The sequence below is a fragment of the Struthio camelus genome, chromosome 14, assembly GCF_040807025.1.
Source record: "Struthio camelus isolate bStrCam1 chromosome 14, bStrCam1.hap1, whole genome shotgun sequence".
In the NCBI taxonomy this organism is placed as follows: Eukaryota; Metazoa; Chordata; class Aves; order Struthioniformes; family Struthionidae; genus Struthio; species Struthio camelus.
This window is the reverse complement of record NC_090955.1, coordinates 11,278,765-11,299,322: the sequence shown is the minus strand read 5'-3', so window position 1 is coordinate 11,299,322 and position 20,558 is coordinate 11,278,765. Positions and strand designations below refer to the sequence as shown.

Genomic DNA, 20,558 nt, shown 5'->3' with positions numbered 1-20,558 from the left:
TTTTTTTTTTTTTTTTTACTTGAGCTGTTCTGTAAATCTGTGAGATTTAATTTGAGATCCAGGGAGTGGATTTGATATTATAATATGGTAGCTGCTAAACCTAAATGTTCTAGAACTTTTTCATGTTTTAACTGGCTTTAATTTTCCTAAGTGTTATACATTCTAGATTGAAATCTAGCGTCATTAATGTCCTCTCAAAAATGTGCAGAGAACCCCTTTCTTAGAATAACAGAAAGTTGGAATACACCTTAAAAACACTGAGTATGATGAATTTGAGTTCTCCCAAATGTTGGTCATGTGGGTAAATTCTACCCCTCCTAGTCATTCTCAGGTCTGAGAATGATTCACTGCGAAGGGGTCCCTCCCTTTTCTTGGTAACTTTCAGCTGTTCTTAAACTTTGGTCCACAGTCAGAAGAGCATGGGCTTCTGCTTTTTGGAAGCCTTGAGTCAACTTGTACCTCTGCATTTCCACCAATTAAATTTCATTAAAAGACAGACAAATTACATTAAATAGCTGCCTAAAAAAACCCATCCAATATAAGCAGTTTACTTCCAAGTTGTTATATTCAAGGCAGAGCTATGTTTAGTGTTTAAGAACTGGCAATTTTTAGAGATTGACTATCCACATTCTTGATTATTGCTTCTTGCATTAGGCAGTATTGAAATATCTCTTTCTCAAATATTGTCTTAGAATACATTACTTTCGGGGAATGTTCCGCTCTAGTAATCAATTAGCCTTGACCCCACCAGTTTAGAGAATAAGAATCTTCCAGTTTTAAAACAAGTAACTTTCTTTTCAGTTCAGTAAGTTTGATAATCTGGATGCCTGAGCAGCCACTCATTTTAAAATAGCAGTCAAATAACTAAAGGATTCTGATTTGACTTGCTTCATTCAAATTACATGAATGCACAGAGTATGGGAAGCAAAGAGGAAGAATCAGAAGTTTGTGCAGTCACAGGAGTGTGATCTCATTGGGATAATGGATGTGCAGCAGGATAGTTACCTGCCGGGAGTGTTGAGGTGTGTGGATACAGGATGAGCAGGCTGGGAAGATGAGGACTGGGGTTGTACCCTATGGGAAGGAGTCGCCTCCATACCTGGAGCTTTGCTTTGAAAGAGAGGATGAGTCGGCTGAGCACTTCTGGGACAGACCAGTATGAGTGGTGTCATGGTAGGCATCTGCTACGGATAGACTGATCAAGGAGAGGGCGTAGGTGAAATGTTTAAAAGGCAAAGCAATTGAAGCAATCACTTGTATTAAATGCAAAAATTGCAAGTAGAAAAATGCAGTAAAAACCTTTTTTTTCTTTCAACCCTTCTTTTAAAAAATACATTTTAGTATGTACTATTCAGGAATCTGTGCGCCTCTGTTTATTCTTTTTCCTCACTCTGTACAATTCTGTTGCTTGCTATAAGGAACAAAATCTTATGTTAAAGAAAGAAAGGAAAATGAATGTTTTATGCCAAGCCGGCACAATTTTTTTGAAAAGATTTAACCACTGTTGTTCTTAGTGGCTGCAAATGTAAGCAAAACATGACACGCACGCACACTTTTGAACACCTCAACACATTTGAATAGGTTCCTGAATAGTGCAAGTAAGTGATCCTTAAAAATCATTCTTCTTCATAGTATTTTAAATTGAATACAGAGATCTGGAATACTTAGCATTAGTAACTGTTTTATAGAACCTTTTGCCTTGGCCCTTCTAAGACTAGGGGTTTGCAAAGAAGTGTTTCAATATGTTAGGAAGTATTTGCATATAATATTTAGCAGCTTGCATATTAGTATTTCTAAGATTATTACAAGTTTTCTTTTTTCCTCCTTTGATATTACTAAATCACAAAAAAGGGATTGAAATAAGAGGTGGGGAAAGGGGGAGGGGGGAGCAGGTGCACTTCTAAAAAGGAAAGATAGAAATAGATAAATTAGAACAGTTGTGCTCCTTAAAAGCCATTTTTCATTTTATGTTAAAAACAGGAAGATGGAGGCAAGTAAGGCTACAGAGAGTGAAAATGCAATGCAGAGTGAATGAGTAAGTTCATAGAAATCTAGATTTTTTTGGAATCCTGGTATTGTGACTTGAGAGAGGGATATCTTGGGGGCTTATTTGAGAGATGTGCTTTTCCTAGATTAGAAAATGGTCCTGTAAGACTAAAAATATTTTTCTTAAGAGGATTGGTGGATGGTATCTCAAACATACTTTTTTTTTTTTTTTGGGGGGGGGGGGGGAGAGGCAGTGTTTTTTACTTCAGGTGCACCAAAGAATTAGTGCCACTCTTTCCTTTGGAAGGAAGGAAGCCTGACGTTATGTGAGGTCACAGCACAGAGAGTAGCAGAGTTCACTTGTACTAATATGCAGTAAAGGGGTTTGCTGCATTGCAGGTTCCATAGCATTGTGAAATACAGATTATGTCAAGAAATAGCAGTATTTTTCAATATATAAACAGAATAGAAAGGAAAAAATTGATGTAAGGCAAGTAACAGATCTGGATTTCAGAAACTTTTCACATAGGACTGCTCAGGACTCTTACAGTAATACTTTAAAATAGCATACTGGATGATGGACAAGAATGAGTTATTGATGATTATACCAGAATAAGGATAAATGCATCAAGTCTTGAGACGTAAGTTGCTAAGAAAAGACTAAGGAGCTACATGAATATTTCTCTTAGTAGTATAGAAGACGAAAGCAAGCAAAGGGTGTTTTGTTATTGAGTTTTAAGATCTGTGCTCCTTTTAGGAAGGAGAAGTGGCATATGTGCAGCAGTAACACTAGGATGTCCTATCCTTCTCTGTGAGCAAAGGATGTGGTTTTTGCTTGGAGATTCTTCCTGTTTTGAGGCATGCAAAAGGCTAATTGGCAGCAAAAATCTATTGCCTAATAGATCGTAAAAGAACGGTGTTGATAAGGTGTATTCCATCAGAGTCCTAGGCACTTGAATAAGCGGCTTTTGCTTGCTGAATATGGAGGATTTGATTTTGGGTCAACCTTCACAAAATTCAAGATTAAACTTCGTATGTGCCTCTATGAGCAGAATGTTCTAATTTTCGGAAGTGTTCACTCTCCAATACTTTTCATTAATATTCGTGTAAGTATTTTTCAGCACAGTAGGAAGTTGATCTGAATTCTGGAATACAGCAAGCTGGCAGTGTAATAGATTTTTAACCATATTCTTTCCTAATGAGATGCATTTGCTTTATCAATATAAAGGAAACAGAAGAATAAGTGCAGGCATGGCTAGTGTGTAAAAGAAATCACAGGCCTGCCTGATAATAAAGAACTATTCAAGAGCAGTTCATCCTTGGGAAACGATTACCTTTGTCATCCAGCCAAGGTCAATGCTACATTCAGTTAATAGCTGCATCAAAGGCAGAAGTATAAATTAAAGGGATATCATAACCCCAAGTTAGTTTGGGCAGAAAATGCAAAATTTGGAAGAGCTTTTAGGGCGTCTCTTAGCCCTTCCCAGTTTTTGTGTGAGGTTTAGTGGTCTGATGGTAATTTTCACTATTAATAATTCTTTCCCAAATTGCTGCCTGAAGGGCCCAGGCAAGTCAAGTCTTGGTAGTGTTCTGGTAATACTAAGATGCTGTAGTCAGTAGGCAAAGGTCTTGATGGAGCCATCATGCTTTAAGCCTGGAAGTTGTCCTACTGAAATGAATTTGACTATTAATAATTGTCCCTGAGTAACAAGGAATCATGTTTTCTGTCCTTAAAAGCAGAACATTCCTAGTGCTGGAAAGACGTATATGTATGTGTATGCAGGCACATACACCAGCAGTTTGACTCTTAACAAGTAGTGTGCTATTACAGCCTACATTAATACATACGTAGAAGTTGTAACTTTATTTGTGTCTTAAATAGGTACATTTTTTGAAGGATTTGGCCTTTAGTTTTTCCTGTTAGTTGAACACTGGAAAAGTTGATTGGGAGGCGAGTCCTTTAGAATCCAAACATAAACCGAAGAGATTTAAGCAATCCCTTTTCCTTTTGTGCTCCCTCGCTCTGCCTCAAAAGTTGGTCTAAAACCCTTACCACTGGTTTTGTTGCAGCTTAATTTACAGTTATATATAGTTCTGCTCACTGACTTTTGCTTTGAAGTTTAACTTTTGAAATTTAACAGCATACATTATTATGCTATATTATAATGTGATTTAAAGCTGTTTGCTTGTGTCTACTTTAATTTAAAAAAAAAAAAAAAGGCAACTTAAAAAATGACTAAGATAAACCTTGAATGGTCTCAAGGCGATATCATGCTGTTACCGCATGGGAAACCTTGCTTCAAATCAGTTGTGCCTATTGAGAATGTTATTTTCTATAGCCTTGGTAGGGAAATAATAAACTAAGAGGAGATAAGGGTATTAGGGTGATGTTAAACTCTTGCAGCTACTCAGGTATACGTGCTTGAAAGAAACCAACTCATAGTGCTTTCTCCGATGGTGGCCCTCCTGCTTGATAAACTGGAAAAAAGTATCTCACTGTTCTCTTAAAAGCAACCCCCCCCCCCCCCCCGCCCCACAGAAATCCCCTTCCTCTTCATCCAGATGCTTTATGTGAAACTTGACCATGAGTAGGCTTCCTGTGTGCTGAGACTAGTACTTGTCCTATTGACTGTTGTTTCACTGTTTCCTTAGTCCTGGCTATCTGTATCCCCCGTCTCTGTTTTATCTATTCAAATTAGCGACTGATTTGGGCAGAGGTCATGCTGCTTTTTCTATCTGCCCGCGTGTGACACTGGTCCCATGTGCCTGCTGGAAGTATTTGGTACAAGAACGCTTGCAGCAACATTTAATCACATAACGCAGGCAGTGTCGACTCCCCATTGTAGACCCTGCCCATTTATGTAGCATGAGATGTTGAGAACGTTTTAGGCTTATTTTTTGGTTGTTTTGAATTTACAAATGGGTGTGTGTTTTATATTTCCATTTTTTTAAAAATACAATGGATATGAAAAGGAGGAAGAAAGAAATAGTTACGTTAATCAGAGTGGTCAGCTGTTGTTACTAGAGCACTCTTTGTATCAATTTTTAAAGAGTTTAATAACACATAGGGACAATTTCTCCTCTTTCTAGTCTGTACTTATCAAGCTTCACTGAAGTCAAGGAAGTTACTTTTCACGTACACCGCAGTAACGAGAACTTTAGATTCTCTTCTGCTAAAGGTTTCAGCATCTAGTAAGGGTTTTTTTCCCCTAGGTTGAAAACAAAATCAGCAGTGGGTAATAGCCTCTGTTTAAAAATCTTGGTATCTTGATGCACTGCTGGGAGCTTTTACTGGCTAGCTCTAGGGCAGTGGTTACCTTCAATATGAATTTTGGACCTAATTCTATGTTCACTTATTTCTGTAGATGAGATAAGGCTCTAATCTGATTTGCTTGTTTAAAGAGAGAGGACAATTTACACTCTTGGTTTTATTACATATTCTCATTTTGCAGTTCCATAAATGTGTATTATAAATACATGAGACTACCTGATTTTGCATGAGGCTATGAAATGCAGTGCCATCCCTTCAAACCTCTGAAGTTTATGCTGTGTACTAAATGCATAAGTAGTTCTGCTAGGCTTCCAAGATGCAATCCTTTCTGGGGTAGACTTTGGCAACGGCATAATTAACTGCTGCACTTTGTGGCTGTCTTTAGCTTGGGAAACGAGCAAGAATATCACACTGAATTGAAATTGAAATGATAAGGGTGCGCCTTAGCCAACTCAGTCTATCCGACCACTGTAACTACAAAAAGGAAAATAACTTTGTAATTCTGATGGATAAAGAATAAAACTTGTTTCACCCTGTTCGTATCAGTGAAGATGTTGAATACAGGCATCTGTGTAAAAATTAGTGCTGACAACTTTGGAGGAAGAAATGGAAAAGTGTTTACAAGAAACATTTTAAAACTAATTAGAATGGAAAGCAGTTTCTAGGTCTGACACAGAAAAGTGGTCTGCTGAACTTTTTTTTCCCTTTTCCCATTTATCAAAGAGATTTTTCATCATATTGCACATCTGCAGCCTTCAGAACAAATTCTGGCAAGAGTACTCAGCGTCACCATGAGAAAGAGCCTTAGATATTTCCCCAGGATAGAAGAAAAGCCAACCCCTATCAATTCCTATTTCTCAGACAGAATGATGCCTTTAACACTCTGTAATGAAAGTTTTTATATGTGAGAAGGATTACCAACTTCAGCCTGTATTGTTCTTTGATGTGCCCCAGAAATATTACAGCAGGAGTTATTAAAGAATAAATTGTGGGAACTGAGTAGCCCCACCAGCACAGTTTGTCTCTTTGCCCTTAACCAATTTGTGTCAGGGTGAATTCCCTCTTTCATGGGTCGTCTTGAGTTTCCCTAAGCTTTGCTGTGTTTTTTAATTGTGTACTATTCTGATGCATGTTAGTGGACTCCTGTTTTACATTCATAATCATAAACCTGTAACTTAACAGGGCAAAATGCACCAGTAACAATCCTGTGTCAGACACCTCTGGACAGCAGAGGTAAACCACCTCAGTCCTTTTAATGCAGAGGGATGGATCGCACAGAGGCGGCATTTCTGAGTGCCACTGAACCAGAAATTATTTGAACACTATTAGGTCTAAACCTTTAGCTAGCAGCTGTTGCCAGTCTCCAGAGAGTATTTGCTGTGACTTGTGGTTAGACTGTATGCAAGAAAGCCGTGAAGTGCAGGCATCTCAATGCACACCAGTCTGTTACCATTTTTTTAAATGTTTACAAAAAAAAAATAATAACATGCCATATATTCCAAGGGCTGCCGGAATGGGTCTGTGTTCCCACATATTGGGATGAATATACTGAACAATAATTTCCCTGTTTTTTCTCAACAGCTTAACATACAGAAAAGCATCAATATGAACACTGTATTTTGGTAACTTTATTTTCTGTAAGTAAGGAAATAAATTCATGCGCTACTCAAAATAACACATGAGCATGGACTGAAAGATAAATGTATGTATAAATGACTTCATGAACAGGAAATGGATACATTTTTGAGGACAAGTAGAAAAAGAGTTGGCACCAAATACAGTTTTGGATCCAGACATCAGTTCTGATATGCTTGTATTTTAAAATATTTTTAGACATAGAGCAAAACCTTCTCTCCTTCAGGGAACGTTGCACATTTCTAACTTTTAGTAATGTAGAAATAGAAATTAAAGGGAACTCTCTCAAGCTTTTTCACTTTGTTTTTAGTTCCTGCTTTGTGATAGCTTAAGATCAAGTTTTAAGCCTTGCCTAAAGTGCTGCTAATCTGTTCGCTTGATCTCTATAACTGTTTCCAAGAGGTTTTGAAGAGGCCAGAATAATGACTGTAAGGATGATATGTTTGGCTTTCCCCTTGCTTCTGAATACCTAAAAGAACACAGAGCCTCCTGCTGATAAAACAATTCTTTTTATGCTCTGTCCTACAGTAAAGCAGCCACATTTTCAGAGTTCTGTTTTTAAGTGAAGATGTACCCTGAGCAGAGGTATTTATACAACTGTGTAATCATTATAATGGCTCTTTTCAGGCAGAGTGAGACCTTTAAAATAAGGTCCTTTCCTATTCAAAACTCTGAGGTCATTAGAGGGAGGTGGCTAATACAGTCGGCTTTTGAATTCTAAAGGAGCCTTTGGGTTGGTTAAGAGTCACTGGTCTTTGCTGTTCCACCCACAGAATGTGAACAACGGTTTCCTGGAACTTGGGAGACCTGCTTTACTCTCACTTTTCACTGACGGGATATTTGGCATTGGCCAAATCACTTCCCATTCTTGTGTCTGTGCCCACGAATCCATCTCCCTAGCTTGTTGAATTAAGACTGCAAATTCCTTTTGTTTTCAGTGATTATGCCGAGGCTGCTGTTTAGCTTTCCTGATTTGACTTGGATCTTAGTTTTGCTGCAGTGCTGAGAGATGGTTCTTCTGTCTCCATATCTCAGTGGAAGGAGCATAAAGAAACTAGGATCAATTCAGCTTTGTGCTGGAGAGCAGTATGGTTACAGCTCTTTGGGCCAGAAGAGCCACTCGTTTTACCTCAGATATGAGAAGCTGAATACGAGTGGGTAGGTGACAACAGAAACATGTAAATTGCAATAAACGCTCCTGTAGCCTGCTGAGTGCCAGCTTCCCGCAGGAGATTCAGCAACGGTGCTACTGGTCCCCCTTTTAGGGGTTCTGAGCTCACAAGCTTATGTGCTATTGCGTAGTCTAAATCGCTGCTAGCTGAAGACGCTGACGGTTTCCTAGACTGGTGATGTTAACTGCTGCGTCTCATTCCAAAGTCCAGCTATATTTTCAGAGTGAAATTATTCCCATGTATATAACTTGTAAATTGGATTTTAGTTTGTCAAGAACTTTGGGATGTTTGGAGGTAATGCTGTTTAAATACACCTTACTCATTTTGTTGTAGGAGCTTATATTAAGTGAGATGTAACTGGGCTCTTACGTAGGTTATCTTGCGTCCTATATGAAAATTGATTTTCCTTGTATCCTTTTTAGACTTACCTTAGAGTATATTGCCGTACACAGTTTTGAAAGAATTGCATCCACCTTTCATCCTGACCAGAGGTAGAACATGGTTACTATGTGCTAGCATACCTTGGTAGTAATGCTTTTTCCAGAGTAACTTTCTCCTGAGATTCAGTCCTTTATTAGATTTTTTGATAAGCCTTGCACGAGCCCTGTAGGATGGAGATATGTATCTCTGAAATTGGCTGGAATGGACTTTTATTGTTTTTCTTTTTTAATATAGCATCATACAGCCATCGCTGTAATGGTGCGTAAGTGAGCATGATTTGATCCAAGTTAAAGATCTGAAAACCAAAGCCCTTTTCTATTGGTTCTGAGTTGGGGAGTCCTTCCCTAAAATTTTCAAAGATTTTTTCTGTTCAGTACAGTATTTGTATTAGACGTGGCACTGAAATTCATCAGCACATATTTAAGTGTTGTCTGGGATAGGAAGAGCCTTTTTAAAACTGTGCGTAAGGACATTTCTGAATCAGTCTCCAAACTCTAGAAACATCAGTTTCCTCTGCCTAGAGAGAAACTGAGACGTGGTGGCAGTGGCAGCTGAATCTTTGTGAAAATGCAGAAGAGCTATATTGGATCAATTTAATCAAGAATCTAGTCTTGAAAAAGACCACTAGAGATTGAAAGGCCACTGTTTTTATGGTGTAGCTTAAGACAGCTCTCCAAGGATTAATAAATTTTGCTGGTACTGCTGATGAGCCATTGCATCTGACAGTAATGGGGTAGCTGGTAACTTGATGGAATTCCAGACAATACAGACGTTTTACCATCTGCCTTGTTTGTTTTCGCTTGAATAACCCTTTGTCCGGTTCAAACTAAATAACGTTGGAAGAAGAGACTAGAGGAAAAAAAAAAAAAGTAGTCAAAATCTTGTTTCCTTAATTACAAAGCAAAATATTTAAAGTATTGGCTTTAAACTGTAATCAAACTTTTAAATTTAGTTTTATACCTGATTGCAAATAAAGACGTGCATATGACTTCAAAGACAAAGGACCAGTATTCCAACAGTCACCCTAAACTAAGTTACAATTTGAAAGTAAATATGAATTACTTTTTTCTACTTACAGTGGAAAACTTCTTTGACACTGAGGAGAAGAGACTGCAAACCAAGTTTTTTAAAAGGTGCAAAGGTAATGTTGATTAATGTGAGTTACTATGTGAATGCTGGATGGGCATTCATAACAGAACAAAAAGAGTAACAAATTAAACTTGCATTTAATTACAAAATACCTCACTTTCTCACTGTCCTCTACCATCCCTGTTTGGTCAATGATCCTTAACATACCCTCAAAAGCACCAAAATATTGGTGTACCTGGCATTTACAGCAGAAGCAGTGTTTGATGGAATTATTTCATAGATCTAAAGATTAAAAAGGCAGACTCCAGTGATCCGACTCCTCGCTACTTGACGAGGCCAAAGGACTTCCCCGAAATAATTCCTGCTTGTTTTAGGTCTTTCAGAAGGACATCTTAATCCTGATTGTTAAAAGTGACTTTTGATAGAAAATCTGCTACTGCTCTTGGTAACTTATTCAAGTAAGAAATTATCTTTGAGAAAAACAAACAAAATATATGCTTCCTACTTTTTTAATAGTTACAGCCTTCAATTGCTTAAAGTTTTTATATCTTTGTCTTTCTAGATTGTGAAGATGTCTGTTAGGAAATACATGTTCCTGGCTTTGTAGCTGCTTATGCGCTCCAGTCACTCCTCAAGCTTCTCTTTGATAAGCTAAATAGATGAAGTTCTTTAGCGTACAAAGTGTGTTCGTCTCTCCTCTGAATGTTCTCCAATATATTCACATGCTTTAAAAATTATAAATACTGGAATGAGGCAGTATTCCAGCTGTTTCTGCACCAGTGTCAAATACGGAAGGTAATTTAATATAATCACTGGATGTATTGGTAGGGGAGCAGACAAACTAATGTTAAAACCTTTGTTGCAATGTCATGCTGATACCTAAGTCGATCTGATTAATTCCTGCGACTCTAGGTCTCTTTTTCTAAACTGTGTATTCTCAGTGTAGTTTTCCATTGTGTAAATATGGCAACATACTTTTTGTTAGACTTTCATTTGGCACAACCTCTTTTCCTCTTTGCTCAGCTTTCCTGGTAATCCCAGTCTCTTACTTCATATTGATGTCCTGCTGTCTTTATTTTAGAGCATTCTCCAGTCTCTTTGTGCACAAGCTTTTATATGTAATATTTTATGTTTCCTTTCATGTTACCAATACAAACATTAGAGCCAAATTCTGCAGCATTCAGGTAAAATCAGTTAATTCCTGTTTGCAATTATGTATTGACACCTACTAGTGTGTTTTTTAAATCCATGTATTTCATGTTGATTTCATATCATTTCATATAATTCCAGGTTATTAATCCAAATGTCAGAGGCTGTGAAGTTCCATGTTTTGTGGAAACATGTATCACTTCAAAAATATAACCTATTAGCCAAGCTTTCAAACTCAAAAAAGATGTTTGGATTTTTTTTTCTCATTAATTCATATTGACTAGGATTAATATTACTTTATTTTCAACTTTATTAGTAAGTCCTGTATCAGCCACTCCAGTATTTTGTCATTAATTGATGCCAGGCTGAGAAGAACATAATTATGACTCTCTCTCCCCCTTTTTTTTCTTTAGCTTAGAAATGTAATCTTTTTCTGACAGTCTTGATGCTGCTTGTTGCTCTCTCTTAAAATTCTGGGATGCAAGTTATCCAGCTCTGTTCAGTTTCAGCAACTGTTGATTCATTTCTCTCTACTTAATTACTGTTGTTTTAGAAAGCATCTCGCCCTGCAGCTGCGTCATCTAGCTTTTTCTTGAAGACTAGTATTTATTATTTTTGCTTTTTCTGTATTACTATTAATACTTCTGCCATAAACTGTGCAGATATATGGCACACTTACAAATCCTGTGTTCTTAATGTACTTAAAAACACTTTTTTAAAAGAGTCCTTAGCTCTGCTAGCCATTCATTTTTCTACATGTCCCTCTTCTCTCTGTTCAGTATTACAATGTTGTAGTTCTGATTCATGTGTATTGCTGTCAACTGCTTTATTTTGTTTCATTCATTATGCAGCTCTCATGACTCTTCTAAACTAAGTGGATTTTTTTAAAATTATCCTGGCCTAATTTTTGTTTGCCAAGTTGTAACTTTTCTGACAGCTTGCAAGTTCTTCTTAAACAGTCCCCAATTTTACACTCCCCAAATCACCTGTTCTCAGCTGGCACTCAGAGTGAACAGTTTGCTTATTTATTACTCAGGATTGTGTAATGCTGTAACTCGCTGAATATTCTCTTTTTTGTTCTTTTACACGGTAGATAATTTTGTTCCTAACATTTTACTTAGTTTTCAGGAAGGGATAAGAAAAGGCGAGATGTTTTCTAAATAAGAAAAGGGTGATGTTTTCTAAATAATCTTTCAAGAACAGCTTTGCCACCATATTTCTTGTTTTTCAGTCAAAGATGAAACCAGTCCACTTCTTTGACTACAACTTGTCAGATTTGCTTCTGTTTCTTACTAACTTTTATGAACAAAAGTATGCACAAATAGTTGTAGATGAAAAGTACTGTTAGCGGTTGGGCTGCATAGGAAGATCGGTATTGACAAACGCTAGGAAGATCATTTAAAAACCATTCTCATAGCATTTGAAACGGAATGTAGTCCAGTGGACCTAACTTGGATGCTGAAGGCCTCTGTTTCCAACCTGATGAAAATTCCTGTAATATTTGTCCTTGTTGCTGTCCCTTTTGAACGGCCGCTACTTTGAGGAAAGTATTAGTCTATATTCCATAGAAAAAGCGGTTTTTATTGAACAAGTGAATTAGTCTGAGATAGTTTAGCTTGTTTCTGTCTTGAAGTATGTATTTGTTTTTGACAGCTGAATGAAGTTTGGTGTGGAGATGCATTGTTTTTTTTTAAAAAAAAAGGAACAATTATTAATCCTTTTTTAAAAAGTATTTTGACGCTAGAAATAAATCTAGAAACTTGCATTTAATTTGTGAGAAGACAGAGGAATGTAAGATCTGATTCATATGATAAACAATAACTAAAATTGAAGTGCCTCGTCTTTTAGATGAAATGCTGAAGTCCTTTGATCTGCATTAGAAATTTTCAAGTAGAAGTTCAGGGGCAGATCAAATAATGTAGTACTATCTCCAGATTGCAAGTTTTGAGTGTAAGCTTGATAAGCGTGGTCATTATTACTATTCTTTGATAAGTGCCCGTGAGGATGCCATTCTTGGGTCTTGTTAGTACAACAGGACATTTAATGATGCTAAGCTTTTGTTTTAGGCAGAGCATGCTTTTTTCAACTGATATTTATGACTACCAAAATTTTCCTTTGGTTTGGTCTTGTTCTCCTCCTCTATGAATGTTTTCTGCTATAAAACCAACATAAAATATGCCAGCTCTAACAGTGAAAGTGAAAAATACACATACTGTTGAAAGCGAGTCAGATGACAAGGTTAACTGTTATCATCTTAGGGCTACTTCTGATTGCGGAAATCAGTTTTTATCCTAAATAGGCAGCTCAAACTGTGCAAGTAATAGACAATGAGTAAACGGAACCAATTACAAGGGGATTAGTAGCAGATGCGCTTTACCCATAGAGTAATTTGACAGAGCTGCATATAGCACATGGAATTAAATTTTCCAGTTTCCATGTTGTATCATGTTATTCTTTTGATATACTATGGTTGAAGAAGATGAATCTGGATTACAGAAATGTCTTTTAGAAAGGCATGTCTACTTATGTACTGTTTTTTTTCTTTTCAACTCGGGAAAACTTTTCTTTACCTTAAGAAAACTGGTTAAATCTGAGTCAAATCCAGTCTCGTGTCCAGGGGAGCCATACCACTGACTTCAGAATTAGGCTATAAATAGTAAAATAAAAAATAGTAAAATAGTAAGATAAATTTATGGACAATTCCCCTAGTTTAACTTTCTATAACTAAATTAGCACTATACAATAGTAGAGGAACCGGATCATACCGATGTGATAAGCAGTGTTCGTTTGGATGTTTCAAAGTCATTCTGGCTTGATGGGAATCTTTCCTGTCTCTTGAAAGGGCTTTGTCCTGAGCCTTTAATAAATGACGGTAAAATAAAGCTAGAACGTAACTTAAAAACAGTGTTGATTCAGAAACGATTGATTGTTGCTATACTTGCATTTATTATGTATTTACAGGAATTGTATGTAAATACATATTGTGCTTAGGCATACATGGTTATTTACATATTATGTACGCTGCAAGTATAATAGTTTTAAGTGTCTTTAAATACAAGCTGCTGCTGAGGTTTGTTGCTGATTTGAGATAATACTTGCTTGTGTTTGGAAAAATAAATCCCTCTGGGGAAATCAATATTTGTCATGTCAGATTCCACACCTTCATTTGCTGGGGGACAGGGTTGCCTCTGGGAAGAAGCTGATCGTTCATATGCTGCTATATTAACAAGATCTATTTGCAGAATAAAGGATTGCTTGGTCCAGATTCATCTATCATCCTGCTCTCTCCTGTCTTGTCCCTGAACACCCTTGCACCAGGTTGGGTAGATTCTACATTTTGAATTGAGAAAGCAATAGCTCTGCCTCCTGCCGTTTTGGCTTGTTTTCCTGTGTACCCAGTAAATGTTTGTGTGTATGTTTGTGTTCAGTAGGGATAGAGAATAGCAATGTATGGGAAAGATAAGGGGGATTGTAACTTGCTGGGGAAACATGCTTTACTGAGGTTTTTCTCCAGCACAGAAGTAATGACAAAACCTATGCAGTAGAATTGCCTTTTTTTCTGCTTTTTTTGAGTGGATAAGCACATCTAAGGTGAATAAAATAATAAAATATGTGAAACCACCACAATCAAGGGTTATAATCTCACTGATGTATGAAGTAGTCTGGCTTGTAGCTCATACTGCACAAAACCACTTGAATTGTAAGAGAAAACAGGGATAACTAATTGCCAAAGACTGGAATTTGCAAGCAAAGAAAAAAACATTTTTCAGAACTTATGAGTATCTTGAAATATAAATTCACTTTAAGCCTGAGAGGGAGACAGTCCAGGAGAGAGAGAATCCACCTGCATTTCCTGTGTTTCGGTGTACTGAAGCCAGTATGTGATGATGAGGGTAGCATGGAACCTTGCACAGAATAGTCTCCACTGGAACAGAGATTATGAAGGAGGGAAAGCTGATTCCCCTGGCATTACAGGATAAGCAAAAAGCCACAGTGGAAGGACTTGACACTTCCGCCAACAGCACGCGTGTGCTGTTGAACATCTTTCACAAAACTTTTCACTTAGTTATATGCCACTTTTTATAGCATATACTTTGCAACAGAAGGATAGATCAGTCCTAACTCCTCCTCCTATTCCTTTTACAAAAGGTAGCTCTGTTCTTTTCTAGCAGCAATATTTTGGTCTGTTCTGCCTATTGCTTCACTTCCTGGTATCCATTTTCATATTACTGAAAAAGCTGTGATTTACCTATCCCTTGCTTTGGTATCAGCGGTGATACTTCCAGGAGTTGTGCTCACACTGTTTCATTGAGGACTTTCTGCTACCACATTACACTTGCACATCTAGTACGCAAGTCAGCTTTTCCTGGTGCCCGAGTCCCTGCAGACAGAGATGGAAGTAGAGGATGTAGACTCTTTGCTTAACAATGGTGCTCTTTTCCAAACTACTCTGAATCATTAATTTGGTGGCTTGTTGGATCTGCCTCCACCCTCAGAACCTACTGAAGCAGTTCTTTGAGAGTTTTAAAGCACTGCCTTGCTTTTACACTGGCATTGTAGAAATTCAGCTGTTGGCAAGTTCTTCGGTGTGGAATGCAGAATCTTGGATTGCTTCAAAAATAAATTTAGAAGGGCATTCAGAATATCTGCAAACACCCTCAAACTTGGCGTTCCAGCAGATAATGTATATTTTCATACACTTCTGTGTTTGGGGTGTTATAAACACACTACTAATGTGCTATGATTTGTCTTCAGAACTCTCCCATAAAGTGCTACCCTCCAAATCAATTCATCATATATGTATTTCTTAAATAAAAAGCTGTTTTGCAAATATTAGCCATTCCTCTGTACAGATGTTCTCACTTTCTACACAAGAATTTACCCTGCTCAGTGATTGCTTCGCTGTCCAACTGCATATGGTAGCATGGGCAGGATTCCCTCCTTGTGCCTTTCAGAATGTAAATCTCCTCAGAAATGGGGTCATTGTGCTCTTTGGTCCTGTTTGCCCTTGTGCACAGAGCTGCCTGTGTTCAGCATGGGGGAATATGACTGCGCTACTAGAATCAGCTGGTCTCTGCAGTGCTTTTTGGGCTCCAGATCACATTTTGAGAGGCAGTTACCTCAGTGGCTCCTTGTAGGATGGTGCAACTCTCATCCTAGATTACTCCTCCCAAATTGCTAATTCTGCGGAGTAGCCTTTTATCTGTAATGAAAATATCCCCAAAATGTATTTGCCTGGTTGACGGGTGCAGATGTCCAGTGTGCAGACACAAACCAGGAAACTATCTGAGCATATCAGCAGATGCACTTAAGAACATGCAGCGCCAGATACTACATTTTTAAAAGAGGTCAGTTTATTGGGTAAAACATACATATTCAGATATAGGAATACAGACTAGCCATTGCTATGGCAACCTAAATACTCTCTCCAGTTAAAACAGTCAATTACAAAATAATAGTCTTTCCTCTCAAAGGATAAAGCAACATTCCCTTCTTTAAAAATAACTTGTAGGTCAGTCGCAGCTTGGAACTTACGTGCTGCACGCAGAACTGGACAGCTTTTGGAGCGCTTCATGCTGCTATGTAGCAGCTGTTTCACTTTCCATTAGCAAAATGCATTAGTGTTCTGCATGCTATCAAAACAACAAAATAAAATCTCCAAGCATTTAAATTGCTGTTTCCATTGTATTCAGGAAACGTTCAGTTGTGTGAATGTGGGTTTCTGTGCTTCAATGCTGCAATGATAGGACACTGGAAAGTGAACTTCTATGCTATATCACTCATTCAAAGGCTACTGAACAAGTCAAATAGGAGCATATAGAGAGGATGTTGGATTGTTAGAGGGTAGACTAGCCTTATTTAGCTTCTGCAATGCAAAGTCAAGTCAATGAACATGAGTTAAAATAAGAATCAGTTATCAAGACTAATAGTAAATAACCTGGATTAACTCAAGCTAGATTGTTAGTGCAATTGCTTTCAGAGAGCAGAAGAATTAGTTGCTAAAATTCACTATCCAAGAAAATCTTTCCTTCTAAGTGAATACCTATGCAACTGCATTAATTTGTGAAGTTTTAAATTTTTGAGGATTTAACTTGCATAGAAGACAAAATGACATATGTCTGGACATATGGGTTTGGGTTGATGCATTTGAATGTGTACGAACATCTTGTTTGATAGCAAAATATAAACTCATTTACCTATCTGTAGTACTAAGAAAGATATTCTAGTATCATTAAGAGGCAAGTTAAAATATGAATTATAATATGAAAGATGCTTTTAAGGCAGTGTTAAGTAAGAATGTAAGTTCATTACATAGTGCTCTTTAATTTGGCATTTTTGTACTTTTCTTGTTGTTTGCCAAATTTGGTTCCTTAGTGGTTAAGTACATCTTCAATAGTGAGGAAAAATGAGAAAACTTTCTATGGATATTGTTTTCTCTCCCCTTTCCCTCCCCCTGACCCCATTACCCTTTTTTCCTCTGGAGCTTATAAAGTTAGGAATGCATATCTGCATTTTATTAATTCTGTGCATAACTTGCAATTTGCTTGGTAGAAAAGACTTCTGGATTCTGGATAAATCTTCACTGTTTTGAAGCTGCCAGAGCTTTTAGGCTTCTCTGCTACACTTTCTTCCAATGACTAGATGGAATGTGACCTTGCACTTTAATACAGTCTAACAGATTTTAAATGAACCTTTCCTAAATCTGTGAAGGAAAACTAGAAAATTTCCAGGGACCTCCCCGGTTAGGTAACACATCTGTTAGTGCATTTTGAACTGGTGTAACTTTCATCAGCATTTTTTTGTCAAAACTCACATACCAGTTTGTTCAAGCTAAATACAATTATCTTAGGGCATATCCCAGAAGTTTGCTCAAGTACCAGCTCTGTTACTGCTGAGACTCCGGTGTCCCAACTTATACCAACGATGAACCCGTTAAAAGAACAGCAGAAGCATCTGGCGTGGTGGTACTTTGTAATGTCACGGGCACAACAATCTTGACTCGGCGCTTTTCACTTAATTACCAGCAAATTAACATAGGCTTCTAGTAACTGATTCAGGGTTTGAGCAAAGGCGATTCAAACAGTTAAACGCTCAGGGAAACACCCTTCCTCCCTCCTCGCTTCTCCTCCCCCTTTCCTCGCCCCGGCTCCCCCTGCTGTCGCTGCCCGCCACCCTTGGGCCCCGTGTCCCCGGCCCCGGCGGCTGCCGCCCTCTCCAGCCCCTCCGACCAGCGGCGCTGCGCGCGCCTCTGGCGAGTGGCAGTTGGCAGCCGTTGGAACCGGCTGAGACCGGCCCGGGCCGGTTTATGGCTTCCTCCCAGTCAGGCGCCCTTGCAGCCCCCTGCCACTGGGTCGCTGCCATTTAATGCCCGATGAACGTAAGCGAAGGAGAAATGACTATCTTTTCAAGTACTGATAAGACGTAGAAACATCTGGCCTCATAACTGGTTGATAACATGGCATATCACTGCAGAAGTTTGATTTTTACTCTTAACTAAATATGTGAAAGTTGTTGGCTTTCTGTTGCCCTTTTGAAAAGATGGACTATTGTAGCTATATGGTGTCTTACGGTGGGACGCGTCTATAAAAAGTCACAGCTGTGTGCGATCTGTTGGCAAAGTATGGTAAAATACTGTTGACTTGAAACACAGAATGATGTGCAAATGCTTTCTGAAAACAGATGTTTTAGCTGGAATATAAGGATTTCACTTAACTTGGCCTAGCAGATATTTAAGACCATTGATCATTTTAGATGAAATTAGTTAAATGAAAATATTTTAATTATTTTTCTTAAGGTTTTGTACAGCTGGCCTCTGATTGGCAAACCTATGTTTTCACTTTTAAATTTTTTTCAAAAGATCAGTAAATTATCATTCTCAAAGTTGAGATTGAATGTTTATGTATTTCATTTTAATTTGAAGTATGTTATGCTACGTTGCTCCTTGGATTCTAGAAAATTCCTTGAGGTGAAACTTGTAGGATCTGGTTCTGATCTGTCCAGTTTCCTAGGGTCTACTGTCTTGGGTCAGCGGGCAGGACCGCTTGGGTAGGATCCTTCTGTAGGAGGCTAGTGTAAGAGGGTGGGTGTGCCAGCCTGGAGAGGGAGGCAGTTGTCACTGGAAAAGGATTTGCACATAAACTGTGGGGCAGTGCTGAGGGGAACAGCTCTCCTAAGGCCTGCAGCACCGTCCTCCTACAAGATGCAGAGGGACTTTCTTGGACGGGGAAAAAGCACTGGAGAGCATCTTGAGAAGATGCTGTTTCTCCTTGATTCCCATGTGCGCTTCTTTAATTCTGCCTGATTTATTTGCATAGGAACTAGCAAAGGGGACAGGTCAACTGATGTTGTTGTTGAGAATTAAAATCAAATGCGTTTGATAAAAACTGAAAGGATGGTCCCTCAATAACGTCTTCCCCTCCTAAATCTCTTAGAGTAGGTGTTAACAGAAGTAACAGTTGTACTGTTTCAAGCAATTGAAGAGAAAATTCAGGAGAAGCCGTGCTGAATTTACCAAGCCTAGGCAAGCTTGGTATTTTATTTTTCTAATAGATTTTTTTTAAACCAAGTTTTGCTCATTACCACTTCTATACAGAAATTGGAGAGATTCAAAATGAGATCACAATTCATTTTTTATCTGGTAACGTTGCACACAAACAACTGCATGGAACGAACATTAGTAAGAACAGAAAGACAAGCACACGAGAGAAGAGGGTGTTAACATTAAGGTTGCCTGTACAACCTCAGTTCAGCTTTTCTTACGGATGTGCGTTAGGATAAAGCCTTTAACTACAAGAACACATAGTACTTATCTAGATGACTCCTTCCTTACTCAGTGCAGAAGATGGACAGTACTCAATTAAACGAGTAGATAGTCAAGATGTTGTTCTATCCTCGCTGTTTGGCAGGTGACCCTAAGCCTTTTTTATGGCACACTATTCAGACCTACTCTGAAGACAGAATTATTAATTTCCTCATAGGCTTTTCTGTGTGCTCATCGCTGTAGTATCCAAGTGCTTCACAGGTTTTCAATTACATTTATCTCCACAAAACCCCATGAGGGAAGTGGTATTATCTCTGTTTTACAGATAGGGAGCTGACAGAGATTAAGGTCAGAAAAATTCACCAAATTTGGATGCATGTTTTAAGACTTAGGACTGGATTGTTAGGCACTTCAGATCGTATAGTTACTTACTGTGTTCAGAAAACAGCTCTTACTACTTTAGCTGCAGGTGTCTGTTCCTCATGTCTAGAAATCTACCCCAGAAATACCACCCTAAAAACGAATGTGGTGTTACTAACAAAAAGTTTGTGTAATAATTGCATAGCATCACATAGGTATTTTGTATCCTCTGAAAGAAGGAAAACTTGAGTGGCATCGTTTTCAGAGCAGGAGAGGCAAGAGGTCCTATAGGAAACTCTAGTACGTGGCATTACTATTAAAAATGTCCTTAATGTTTGCACACAGTTTGGACAAACTGCGATTACGTGGGCCATCTGAATTCTCATACGTGTCAGTTTTTAATTGTGTGATTTTTGCAATTGAGGAACTGTGTCCTAAAAATTATATGCTACTTTTTTATTATAAAAGCTAAGAAATTATTTCCAAATTTATTTTCAGTGTATTCAGATTTCTTTCTTCTCTACAGACTTTTGATCTCTGAGAAGATTGATGAGTGAGTACAGCAAAATGTTATTTCTCTGCTTAGCAAAACCTTTTTGGGCTGTACGTATGTGTTACTATTTGTATTTTGTGCAGGAAGTATATTTACATGGTTCAGTACCTGCTTTTGCTCCTTTTTTTCTCTGTTGGCAAT

General features: G+C 38.0%; 1 protein-coding gene across 50 annotated transcripts in view; it reads left to right on the top strand.

Annotated features, from left to right (window-relative positions):
• FHIT (fragile histidine triad diadenosine triphosphatase) overlaps positions 1–20,558 on the top strand; it is a 620,374-nt gene that overhangs the window by 160,247 nt on the left and 439,569 nt on the right. For 18 of the 50 annotated variants that reach the window (XM_068906914.1, XM_068906955.1, XM_068906954.1 and 15 more), the window contains one exon: positions 9,584–9,646. The exons of the other annotated variants lie outside the window; for them this stretch is intronic. The gene's annotated coding sequence lies outside the window, so the exon portion shown is untranslated. The remainder of the gene's footprint in view (positions 1–9,583; positions 9,647–20,558) is intronic. 50 annotated transcript variants of the gene reach the window in all.